The sequence below is a fragment of the Perca fluviatilis genome, chromosome 8 (genome assembly GCF_010015445.1).
Source record: "Perca fluviatilis chromosome 8, GENO_Pfluv_1.0, whole genome shotgun sequence".
In the NCBI taxonomy this organism is placed as follows: domain Eukaryota; kingdom Metazoa; phylum Chordata; class Actinopteri; order Perciformes; family Percidae; genus Perca; species Perca fluviatilis.
In genome coordinates, this window is record NC_053119.1 from 29788230 (window position 1) to 29800938 (window position 12709).

Genomic DNA, 12709 nt, shown 5'->3' on the forward strand with positions numbered 1-12709 from the left:
ACTAAACAGTTATTAATGCTCTTTGATAGCCTTATTGTAAAGTTGAAAACATATGCACCTTAACTAACACTTGATAAATGTATAATAATACTGAATAAGCATTACTAAACCATAACTAAACAGTTATTAATGCTCTTTGATAGCCTTATTGTAAAGTTGAAAACATATGCACCTTAACTAACACTTGATAAATGTATAACAATAATGAATAAACATTTTCTGGGCGCTTCTTCACGTTTTCAGCCATGCCTTTACCTGTTGCAGCAGTCCTTGTCTGCAAAGCTGAGCGCTGCTTGTTGGCGATGAGTAGGGTTGGGTATCGTTTGGTTTTTTTTCGATTCCGGTGCTAAATCGATACTTTTAAAACGGTGCCGGTGCCTGAACCGGTACTTTTCAATAAAGTAAAAAAAAAAAAAGAAGAAGAAAAAAAATAAGGGTAGTAAACAACAGTCAGTGACGTGTTTATTGCTAAGGCCATGGTCAAAATTAAAGATTTAATAATAATGTAATAATTATAACAATAACTTATTTCAACAGTATATTGCTGTTGAACCCCAGATGGGAAAAGGGTATTTTACAATTACTGTGAATTCACCACGAGGCTACCTGTTTTAAGTGAATGCACCGTCTGTGTTGTTTAATTCCGTCAATGGCAGCTGCAAGAAAAACGCCCTTTTTTTTTTTTTTTTCCCCCCCCCCCGGGCTGCAAGTGAAAGCTCCGTCTGTGTTGTTTAATTCCGACCATATAAACATAGTACTACTAGTACTACTACTGTATATCTATGAATTCCGACAACGGCAGCTGCTGCGCTGCATTGCAGACTGTTACATCCCGCTGTTGAAGTCCTCCACAGTGAAATACAGTCACACTTTACACTGTTTAACGTGTCAGCTGTCAGCATTTTACCGGTGTTTAATCCAGCTGCTAGCTAAAGGTAGGCTAACGTTACATGCTGTCAGGTGTAGTGTAAAGTCAAGCACCGAAATGAGGCACCGAAACTTTCGTTCTTATTCGGTCTCGTTACTACCGTTTACGTCGGCACCGGTTCCCTATTGGCAGCGAGTTTCGGTACCCAACCCTAACGATGAGCAAGAGGAACACAATAAACACACAAACAAGCCACCAGGATGTCCTGCCCTGGTGCAGCCCCACAAATATTTAAAAGTCTAGTCATTTTAAAGGGTAACTACTGTTTTTTTCAACCTGGACCTTATTTTCCTATGATTTTTGTGTGTAAGTGACTGATAGGAACCACAATATTTGAAATTGGTCCAGTTATTAAGCTTGAACGCTGTAACTGGCAGCCACAGGCTGCAATGTGATGGGGCCACTTATTCTAAGTGTCTGACAACATGGAAAGGATTCCTACAGAGATAGGCCTTTTTAAAACCTATTTAAGACCTTTCTGTTTAACCAGAAACAGCACCAAATCAACCAGACTCCATTAAAAAAAAGATTTCACATGTAAATCGGTAAACTATGTGTTTATTTCAAACAAAACTAGAGTTGTGATGGTTGGAAAAGTGGAACGACCACCCAAAATGGCTTTTTATAGTTTTATTTTTGTTTCTGTCAACTTTGAATGAAGTGTATTTTACTATGCTAAAATTACTTTTATTACGTTTACGTTTATTTACATGGAGTCTGGTGGCTTTAGCGAAAGCAATTTTGCCAATTTTGTTATGTTTAAAAAAAGATCTTACTCTTTAACAGAAAGGTCGACCTCCTTAGAAATTCTTTCCATAATGATGTCAGACACTTAGAATATTAATCTGAGCCTGTCAGTGGCAAAACAAGCACTTTTGTGAATGTAAATACAAGCTGCCCTATTAACTTACATTGTAGCTTGTCTCGCCGCTGCTGACTGCATTGATCTCGCTTAATACTGGATGAATGTCAACGATTGTTTTTTGTGATCAAATGTTTTTATTCAACACACATACACAACCAACAGTATGTTAGAATTAACGGAACATACATGTAACACCCCCATTCCACACATAAGACATAAGAAAAAAAAATTATATATATATTCATATATCCATACCCATATACACACACACACATATATATATATATACATATATATATATATATATATATATATATATATACACATATACATACATACATACATACACATACATACATATATATATACATACACACATACATATACATATACATATCGCAGTCGGTCTTTTAACGTCTCTGCTAATAAAAGCCACATATCTACATTCACCTGTCCAGCACCATTGATACGAGCGGTTGAAAGTTCCATATAAACTATGTCTAGAAAGGTCAGAAGCCATTGCTTAATGGTCAAAGTGTGTGGGGGCTTCCAGCGCACCGCCACCATTTTCTTTGCAGCCGTGAGCCTGGCAAGGACTATCCTTTTCTGACATTTAGAAATCTGTAGTGAAGAAGTGTCATTCAGTAACAGAACTGGTATTGTCGCCAATACTGTCCCCGAGACAAATGTCGACAGTTCTGAGGCGACATTTTGCCAGAGCCGTGCAACAGGGGGGCACTCCCAAAACATGTGAAGAAACGTGCCCATGGTCTTCAGTGAACACAATGTGCATGAAGCGTCACCAATCATTTTCATCAGGCAGAGCTTACGAGGGGTCAAATAAGTCCTATGGACAAAATTATAGTGGATCTGCTGGTGGTCTGGATTTCTAGAAGCCAATTTGACATTATTCCATACCCTGCTCCAGTCGAAATCTGGCTCTAGCCCTGGGAAATCCCTCCTCCATACTCTGTCTAGTGAAAGCGTCCGGTGTGAGGCTTCCCTTATATATTGATGTAGAGTGGATACCATGCCCCGTGAATCACTTTTAGCAATGAACAGCTCATGAAGCGGGTGTACAGGCAGGGGGTGCTGCCACGGTACGCCATGTGCCTTAAGAGCTGCTCTAAGTTGTAGGTAAAAAAAGAAGGATGTGCCTGGTAGGTTAAAATCTTCCTTGAGGGCTACAAAGGAGCACAGCCCGTTTAAATCAAAAACGTCCCCTAAAAGGTGAATACCCCCCTTCTCCCATTGGGGGAAGGTGATTGGTCTACCCCCCATCAACAAACCGCTGTTATTAAAAATGGGTGAATAAAGATGCCATCTGCAGGAAGAGTTACAATGCCTTTCCACCGAGCGCCAAACCTCAACAAGATGAGAAATGATCGGACCAAATCGTAGCCGACACTGCCTAGCAGACACGTTCGCAAATAGCACATCTGCCAAAGACCAAGGGTGCACCATCTTCTCTTCCATCGCTCGCCAGGAAACCACCGACTGGGGATCAAACCAGGTGACAAGCGGTCGAAGGGTGAAAGCCCAGTAGAACCATTTAAAGTTGGGAACTGCTAAGCCCCCGCTCAATCTGTCACGCTGAGCAGTGGAAGTTTTTTCCCTTTCCAAATAAATTTGGAAACCGCAGCTTGCAGCTTCTCCCAGTAACCAGAAGGGGGAGAGAGCGGAACCATGGAACCTACAAAATTTATCCTGGGCAATATGTTCATTTTAACGAGGGAGATTCGAGCTTGAAGCGAATTAGGCAAACTCGCCCATCTTTCCAAGTCAGCCAGAGCTGCATTCAGCACGTCAGTATAATTGTGTTTAACAATGCGATTCAGAGAGGGGAATATATCAATACCTAGGTACCTAAACTGTTTAACAGATGGAATAATCGCAGGCAAAGCAGTTGTCTTAGCTGCCTCATTCAGAGGCAGTAAAGCCGATTTTGGCCAATTAACTTTAAAACCTGAAAGCGCTCCAAACTCGTCCAATATCGTTAAAAGTGAGGGGTAGAATGTAGAGGGTCTTCAAGGAAGACCAAGACATCATCAGCATAAAGTGCCAGATGATGTTGTGTGCCTTTAACAGTGATATAATGATGTGTTGTGATTTATAACTGATGAAAGTCTAATCATCTGTGCCAAGGGTTCGAGTGAGAACGCAAAGAGACTCGGGCTTAAAGGACAACCCTGGCGAGAGGATCTCGATATCGGGAATAAAGTGGAGCAGAAGTTACCTGTAAGCACCATCGCTGAGGGGTTTGCGTATAGCACCTTAATTAATTTTATGAAGCCCTCTCCGAAGCCCATCACCTCCAAAACTGACCACAAAAAGGACCATTCCAAGGTGATTGAGCCTTTCATTGCATCAAGTGATAATACAGCTAACGGAGCCTTAACGTCCAACCGGCGCGCGTCAATCACATGTAGCAGCCGTCGGACATTATCAGAGGCAAGGCGTGACCTAATGAAGCCAGTCTGGTCGCAGTGCACCAGTGATGGAATATAAAACTGTAGGCGACGGGAGAGTACCTTGGCATAGATTTTAATGTCAGCATTCAGAAGACTGAGGGGCCTATAGTTACCACATTCAGTCGGATCTTTGTGTTTCTTAAGAAGTAAGGAGATGACTGCAATATTCACGTCTCTAGAAAAAGTGCCCTTCTCTACTGAGAAATTTATCATAGCAAAAAGCAGTGGGCCTAGGAGGTCCCAGAAGGCTAAGTATAGCTCTGGCGGTATACCATCAAGGCCAGGGGATTTGCCCTGTTGCATGCTTTGTACAGCAGCCTTGAGCTCTTCAAGTGAGATCGGCCTGGCCAAATCATTTGCGTCATCATCAGCAAGATGGGGCATGTTCAAATGAGCTAGAAAGTCTCCACATTTGTTCTTATCGAAGGAAACCTCAGATTCGTAAAGATTAGAGTAAAAACTACGAAAAGTGTCATTAATTTGTGCAGGGTCATTGGTGACAGCTCCAGTCTGTAATTTAATTGAGGGAATGTCCGAGAATTGTTCATTCAATCTAATTTTCATGGCCAAAAGATGGCTGGGTCTAGATCCGTGAAAATAATACCGTTGCCTGGTCCTGTGGATCAAGAATTCTGATTGCTGCTTAAGAATATTGTTAATTTCTTTCTTGACCACTTTATGTTGCATAGCTATGTCGTCTGAATAATTTGCCGATAAAGCGTATTCTAAAGTGGCATAGGCATTTTCCAGTTCTTGTAATTTAGATTGTCGAGTTTTACGTTGATTAGAGGCAAATAATGTAGCATTACTCCTAATGAAACCCTTGATTGAATCCCACAGTATCCTAGGGTCGTCAACCGAGCCGACATTAAAATCTAAAACCTCTCTGAGTTTTTCCACAAACTGTTCCTTAAATCCCTCCTGCTTCAGCAGGGTGGTGTTGAAACGCCATCGCGGTGCCCGAGAAGACATACAGCTAAACACCACAGTACAAAATACGGCTTTATGATCAGAGAGGGCTATAGGTAGTAAATTAACACATTGTAAGTCTCGGAAGAGCTTCGGGGACGCAAATAAATAGTCTATTCTAGAGGAGGACTTGTGACGTGCAGAAAAAAAGGTGTAATCCTTCACAGATGGGTTGTTTATGCGCCACAAATCTGTGAGCCCAAGGCCATTTGCCCAAGCCCGTAACGCAGAGGACGCCAATTCCTGGTCCCTAGTCTCCGAGCCGCCAGACCTATCTTCGGTCGGGTTCCAAACTGCATTAAAATCCCCTCCAACTATGAATAGATATTCAGTTAACTCCAGCATAATATTAGTCATGTCACTATAAAAACTCCTATCATAACAATTTGGTGCGTATGCAGATAAGAAAGCGATTTTCTTGCCATTATGTTCAGCTTTGGCCAAAGTCAGCCTACCTGTTGTATCAGACCATGTATCCTGCAGTCTGAATTTAAGATTTCTTCTGGCTACTATAGCTATACCCTTGGTCTTTGTAAGAGATGAGGAAGATGCTATAACGTGATAAAACTTATTGGCCAGTCGCCTGACATCCCCACTCAAGAGATGTGTTTCTTGTAATAATGCAATGTCAACTTTCTTCTTCCGTAACAACCCTAATGTGCTAACAGCCCTGCGGCCAACAGACATAACCAATAAAGGGTAACCATTCCAGCCCACCAGGGTCCCCCCACCCCGCCCAAAAAAAAAAAAAAAAGAAAAAAAGAAGATTAAACCTAAAGGCGAATAATAATAATAATAAACAGACATTCCTAACCCCAAGGAGCTAGAACAAGCTCCAACAATGAACCCTCCATATATACTAAGTTCCATGACCATGGATGGAGAACCGCCAGCTATAGTTGGAGTATACCGCCCGCCCCTCCCCCAGTTTCCCACAAATAGAATCAGTAACATATTATCCCATTACTCATAGCAATAACAACAGGGACGTAGGCTATATCAAACTATTAAAGGCTGCAAGGAGCCACATCCAAAATAACAAAAAAATAAAAATAAAAAATGAATTATTAGTAATAATAATGCCAAAAATAAATAAACTATGACAGCGTTGTACAAGGCAGCTGAGAAATGATAATGCTAAGTATGCCGACTTAGAATTTAGGCTATTACAAATGTAAAAATAAAAGCCGTTATTTCAATATCGCCATGGCAAAGGCCCAACATACAGCGCAATTAAGGGCGCATTATAAAGAAAGAAAAATTAACAAATCATTCTAGTGCAGTAAAGTCAAGCTGTTGCAGCTAGGTGATGTAGCGGTATACAGGGAATGCGCTTTAATCTTTGTATGAGGTAAAACCGTTAAAACCGTTAAAAGAAAAATTACCAAGTCAGCTAGCTACATCATACAAATTAAAGACTGAACATATGGGCGAATAGGGCCAATTAACCCAAATACAATAAATGAAAGTCTTGTATGTTACCTTGTACCAGAGAACATCACCATCAGGAAAATATAAAAAATTAAAAGTCAGGCAGCAGAGGAAAAGAAAAATCATCCAGGCCAAAATCAAAAGGCAAAGATAGGTGTATAAACCTCGGTAAAGCTGAGATAGCCGAAAAAAAGGTCAAAATTCTGCTGTATTAGTCCGATAACGGACCGCTCGAACAGTGCAGAAAAATCTTTAAGTCTAGCTAGAGAAATCGTAGACAGAGCTCCACATTAAACCAGCACTTGGTAGAGGTCAACCCTCCGCTTCCGAGGAGCTGCGGCTACGGGCTTGGGCTGTGCCTGTCTCTGGAGCCCGTCGGTTGTTCTCCCGCGTCGATATCGGCCGGGAGTTAAGGAAGTCCTCAGCTTCGCAGGGATGGTTGAACACACGATAGTCCAATCCGTTTTTAATCTTCAGGCTCGCCGGGTACAGTAGAAAAAATTCACCTCTCTTCCTTGCAGTGTCCATCACTGGGCCAAAAGCTTGTCGGCGTTTGATCGTGTGGCTACTGTAGTCTGCAGCAAACCTCACAGTTTTGCCGTCAATAATGACCGGGTCCTTCTTTGCGGCTCGGATAACAGCCTGGCGGGACGAGTAACGAAGGGTGTTGAAAATAAGAGTGCGAGGTCTGTCCCCGGCTGAACAACCACTGTAAATCCGATGAGCCCGCATGATTTCCAGCTGCTCGGTCTGTAGGGACGGGAACCACTCAGGCAGAGCTCGTGTCAGGAACTGTACAGCGTTCGAGCCCTCGGTCCCCTCTTTCAAACCGATAATGCGTAAGTTGCAACTTACTTCCATGTCCGCCATTTTAAGTTCAAGACTACTTAAGGCTGCCGCGTGGTCCACTACGGCCTTTGAATTGTCTTCAACGGCAACTTTTATGGTCAACATTTCAGCTTTAATTAAGCCAATACTCCCTGAGAGCGCTGCCAATTCAGTTCGTATGGCATCCAACTTACTGTCTGTGCCCTTGGCCAACTCATTCAGCTGTGAGAAGCGAGATTCAAAAAATTCCATCTGTTTCTCCATCAGTGCATCTGTAATGGCGCCGAGCTCGCCGCCGCGTTGCCCTTTATTTGTCTTCGCAGAGGCTCCACTTGTATTGTTTCTCCTCACAGAGTCGGCCATTCCTACTCCTAAAAGCTGTGCACTGTTGAGACGTCTGAGGAAGTCAAACTTAAGGGGATAAATTAGTCAAGAAGGGAGAGTCGGGCAGGAGCGAATATCCTAAGCTGCCATCTTGTCCAGCCGGTCACGTCAATGTCAACGATTGTTGTTGCTATCAGTCACTTAGACACAAAAACATAGGAAAATAGGGTTGAAAAAAACATTAGTTACCCTTCAATCATTTGGAGCCCCCACAGCACAGCAAATTAGCTGATGCCCCCCAGTGCCATATAAAAACAATCCAGCCCAGTCGCTCGTAGTGACAAACCCACAGAGAATTATCACTGACTCTGCAGTTCCACTCAGCTCTGCGGAGTGGAGTCTCACTGCTCTCATCATCCTCTGTTCCAGATGCAGCAGGCAACTGAAAAATCTCTGATAAGCAATGTACACTACCTGACCAGCCCCAAAAAGAAATCGAAAGTAGCAGTTAGCCAAATCAAACGTCAAGCTAAGGAGCCACGCACTTCCCTCAGGAGCTGGTAGAGACCAAAACCGATCTACAAGTGGAGTGAATATTTGACTTATATTTATCAGGTCGTTAGAAACTTGAGTCCAAATAAATGTTTCTCCATTTCTGCTAGATGTAAAACCAAGCAACTGTTTGCTAACAAGTTTGTTAAACTTTATAAGGTGATAATTTGTCAATATTGTGTTTACAGGTGTATGTGCTGCCCCCAAGTGGCCAAACAAATCAATTATTAAATATGTCCATAAGATGGCAAACGAGATACGTGACTACTTGCGTAGGTATATTTATTTCAACATAAACATGTCTTTTAAAAGATCTACATACCTACAGATTACAAAATAAACGTTTAAAAAACATATATCCTAAACTGTGAAATTTAATAAAAAGGCCATAACATCAGACCATTCTCTCAGTGGCAGTTCTAGGTGGTGCCAAGGGTGGCCTGTGCGCCCTTAGTATTAAGCCAGAACCCCCCTAACTGTGGCAAATATATTAATAATTTTTTACCCAACCCACCTTTATCCCCAAAGAGGGGATATTATTCATTTGCAGTGATAAATAAAATGTAGGTTAACACTGAATGAGTATTCTTGTGTTTTTTGTTATATGTGTATTGTTAGTCTTTTGTAGAACCAAACATATGGTGGGTTTGTGACATGTAACAAGTGTGCTTTTATTTGGTTCCTCCAAAATCGCATGTGGCCCCAGCCTGGCACCTCCATTTGAAATGGTTTACAACCGCCGCTGCACTCTCTCTCTAAATTGGTAAAATGTAACAACTTAGTCTTGCTAACTTGCCCAGGTTTTGGGATCAGGTTTTGGGATATCTGCCTGTGAGATTTCTGCTGCCACCACAATACAAAAGGGGAATAAAGGTGTTTATTGTGCCGAAAGCATTAACAATTACATTAAAAAGAACAGCAACATAATAATAATAATAATCCACATGGTCAACAACTTTCATTGGAATTACAGCCTACCAAATAAATATTTTGAATAAACATGTTTTGTTTTGTGTTGTTTGGTAAACAGACCCTTGAAACCTTACTACCATTAAACCCAGAAGTACATCACCCACTGTATTATATTTACTGACAGATCTGAATAGATGAAAGAAAAAAATGCACCACAATACCAGCCCCACTCGACAAGTGTCCTCTGCAATGCAGCATGGAAACATTAGGACACAGGCAAGTGAGAATATAATAGATTGATCCTTTTAAAGACATGGGTAAATTACCAGAATCCATAACTGCTCCCTCAACATTCTCTTGCTCCAACTAAATAGATTCACAGTTGCAGGAGCTTATCTATTTTTGGTTTTGAAAGAGCAGAGTGAACTCTGTGTACTCCTCTGCAACTCATATCTCTCCTGCCACTTCTTGGACATTTGTAGATGCAGCTCGCTTACTGAGGCATTATTTGTTAAGAGGGTACATAAAAGTGACATTTTATCACCACCACTGCTGCTGTCTGGACTTTTTAATCATATCAGGTCAGATTTGTTTCAAGAAAGTTGCATGCATTGATAAAAACTATAGTTGTGAGCAACTGAAAACCAAGGATTGAAACTCAAGCTTTTCTTTAACTTTTTTAATTGCTTCAGCCATGTCTGAATCATGCTAATCTGAATGTGGTGAGGGCTCCATTTCCTGTATCCCATCTTGTAAAACGTTGCCTCAAAGGTCAGGCTTTCGCAATGAGCTCTTTAAATGAAACAGTAACTTCTGTTAACCTAACAAAAAGCGTCAACAATGAAATTGTTCTCTGCAATTGAATAAAAAAAAAAAATCCCACCTTTCTAAAGCTTAGATGTCAAGGAAGCCACGGCATATTAGGGCCATTGGAAGAAAAATAATAATAACCGATCTGGGGGAGGAGGGTTATATTCCGAGATTAAAGTCCTAAATTTATAGATAAAAAACGTTGATATTCTCTGAGATTAAAGTGGTAAATTAACGAGAGAAAAACTCAGAAAATTACAAGAAAAATGTCAGAAACATTTTGTGTTTTTCTTTCAAGGAACAATGCCTCTGGTGGCCTGGAGCTCCACATTTTAACCATAATAGGTAGCAGGTAGCATATGCGCGGCTGTGATGAGCAACATTATTTGATAGAGATTGTTCAGGTTCAGAACTAAAGTTTAGAAATAATTTCTCCCAATTCCCAGATAATAACTTTCCTTTCGGCTGGGGGAGGGGGCGGCTTTGGCTCAAGTGGGCGGCTGTTGCTCAGGTGGTAAGAGCTGTCGCCTACCAATCAGAAGGTCTGTGGTTCGATCCCTGGCCCTGCAGTTCCATGTCAAAGTGTCCTTGGGCAAGACACTGAACCCCGAATTGCTCCCGATGCTGTGCCATTGGTGTGTAAATGAGTGTGAATGTTTATCTGATGAGCAGGTGGCACCTTGTACAGCAGTCTTTGCCACCAGTGTAGGAATTTGTGTGAATGGTGAATGGTTCCTGTACTATGCAAAAGCACTTTGAGTAGTTGCTAAGACTAGATAGGCGCTATATAAATACAGTCCATTTAAATTTACTTTCCTCTGAGGAAAACTCTACAGGAGTCCCAAACTGTCAATGCGTAATAACGGGAAGAGATCCTGTGTGATTTAAGGGGGTGGAAGTTTACACACTCCCGACGCACTTGGCAGGGCATACCTGAACTGGCTGCCCCACTGGTTACAATACCATTACACCTGAAAGTGGGTGGACAAAAACTATTACAAACTACAACGCATTGGACATCTACTGGTAATTCAAATGTGATTTGTGGTACAGCAGGACACAATAGAAAAGATGATCAATGCAGGCATAATAATACATGGCATGCAGCGGCGTCTGTGGTGTGATGAGGTTGATCCAGTGTTGCAAAAGTAAAAACCATGTGTTGTTTCTTGACAAAAAACCCAATTTCTCAGATTCTTTTCTGTAAATTTATGACTTTCTAATCTCAGAGAATATTTCAGAGAATAGTTTTTTTCTCGTAGATTTACCACTTTAATCTCAGAGAGTATCAGAGTTTTTTTCTCATAATTTTACGATTTAAGTTTTTTCTCAGAACATTTCCCCCCTCTCATGGCTCTGTAATATTTTTTTTCCTACAACGGCCCTAGTATTCTGTCGTACAAATGTATAAGGCAAACAATGTTTAATCAAAACTTTTAGTTTTTCAAGTTTTTCAATGCCAATGTTTTTCTTCATGCATCTACATCAGCATGTGTTGCAATAACAGCTAAATGGCCTGCGTTTTAATAGCGCTGTTTTAGTCTTAACGAATACTCAAAGTGCACTACATAAAACACTACTTATCCAATTAACACACTGGTGGCCGAGACGTATGAGATGCCACCTGCCCATCAGATAAACATTCAAGCACATTGATACCCTGAGGGCGGGAGAATTTGGGGTTCAGTATCTTTGCCAAGGACACTTTGACATGTAGATTGCAGGGGCGACCGCTCTACCTACTAAGCCACAGCCGCCTACTGTGCATAATTGTCCATTTTATGACTGTTTCTCCTCTTTGAATCTTTTACAGCAGCTGTGCTGTTTGTGTTTCCATAGGAACAAAACTGCATACACCACACAGTTGACCTTGAGAGTGCAAACGCTTTCACTCACTTATTTTGTTGCGACGTTTGAATGCACCAACCCAACACACTGCAAGACTTTACTGGCTTGTCATGGAGCCTCCCCTCACACACATCCGGGTCTATAAACCAGCTTGTTTCCGCAGTAGGACCCATTCTTGATGTGTGTGTGTGTGTGTGTGTGTGTGTTAGTGATGAGGACCATTGCCACTCTGCTCTCTCTCTGGTTTTTGGTTAACACTGGCATCAAAGCTGCTCAAACAGGTGAGTGATATAATGGATACCAAACAAGGGAAGACAGATACGACCTTACTTGTCTTTAATAGATACTTTTATAGTCAGGAAGACACTGAACAGAATGAATGTGGGAAGCCTGAGAAGATTTTATTCTGCATTTCAGGTTCAAAATGTGGGAATCCTCAGGTGTGGAGCCCGATGGTTCACTCTATGAGGATTGTCGGTGGGGCCGAGGCCACATACGGATCACATCCATGGCTAGTCAGTGGTCTACCCTTCTTCTTTGAACATTTTGTTGTTGTTATTTAGCTGAGTGGTCATTTGCTGCGGTGGTTCTGCTCATCTGTAAAAATGCTTGTACGGTGACATCTTTTTCTTTGCATTTTCTGTTGAAGTTTTGGTTTCTTTTTCTGTTCACCCCTGATGACTATATGACTACTCACCTGTTATTCCAGGCAAAAAAGGAAGCTCTGTAATTCGTATGTATTCCACTTCTTTATTCGCTGTATGCACCACA